The sequence below is a fragment of the Amia ocellicauda genome, unplaced genomic scaffold (assembly GCF_036373705.1).
Source record: "Amia ocellicauda isolate fAmiCal2 unplaced genomic scaffold, fAmiCal2.hap1 HAP1_SCAFFOLD_55, whole genome shotgun sequence".
Lineage (NCBI taxonomy): Eukaryota > Metazoa > Chordata > Actinopteri > Amiiformes > Amiidae > Amia > Amia ocellicauda.
Window position 1 is genome coordinate 415,202 of NW_027102985.1, and position 1,247 is coordinate 416,448.

Consider the following 1,247-nt stretch of genomic DNA (forward strand, 5'->3'; position numbering starts at 1 on the left):
CGAAAGAGTGAACATTTGTACGGAGGTTTGTTGCACTCAGTGCTTGTTATTGTGTGGAACCAAGTCACAGCAATTCCTGGTTATTAGCCAATAGGATGTGAGTGTTAATATGGGATGTCCTGTATAGAGCTGCTGTTAGGGAGTCAGTCAGTGAGTTGACTGCGCGCAGATTCCCTGCTCTCTCTGCACTGGGCAACAGCGGCACTTTGTACTGTCAAAAACAACACAAACACAGCTATTGGGTTTTGCTGATTTCTATACATAAGCAGCTAAAATTGGACATTGTCAACCTCGCCTCTAAAATATAAAAGTGCGCACACGACCGGGGGTCACGGTGCCATAGCTTGTGTTCACCTAGAAACTCGTCCGGCAGCGGCGGACGCAGCGGATTTCAGTGCAGACGCGTTTCAGCAGCGACACGTTTCCATCACACCCACCGGCACCGCGTCCAGTTTGCATATATAATGTTGCTTGATATGGGATTTTCCGCTGCTGATGTGTGGTTGTGAAGCAAAGATATGTTTGAGTCCAAATCTGCCTGATTTCATGGAGATTTTGAGCTGTTTTTTGACTTGTCTCCAGTTGTTAACATCTTCCCCAGAACCCGCACCCTGAATTACTCAATCGTCTTCGCCCTCATTTTTCAACACTAATTTTGTGCAGTGCACAGTGGGACAAAGGGAAATGGTACAGACTTGAATCTAATAAGACACAAAATGCTTGAAAGTTTCTATTATGTTTATCTATATGACTACAATAATCTTTAACAAATTAAAATGTAAGTGGTCTGAAACCGTTTTAATACAAATATATACATTTATTTAACCAGTTGATTTTTGTACTTTGTGAAATGAATGTACTAAATATAAGCAACGGGGTAAATGACTAATTCACAGATTTAGTCCATGTCTGGACCTTGACTATACCTTGACCAAGAAATGTGGACCCTGACACAACATAATTGACTACCCCTGCTGTAGAACATTGCTACATTATGCATGTTGCACTAAGGTGTCTGTAATATCGTTTTTTCGTGCAATACTTTTTTAATACTGTATTTATAATTCATTTTATGTCACTTGTTTCTTTAATACTGTTTTTATACTGTTTGTGTGGGGGTTTTGTTTCTAAAATAAAGAAGATCTCAAAGACATAAAGCTATGCAGTCTGTGAGTGTATGAACACAATGACCCTGCGATGCAGGGGGCACCACTTAAAATCTTGCCTAGGGCACCAAATTGGCCCTG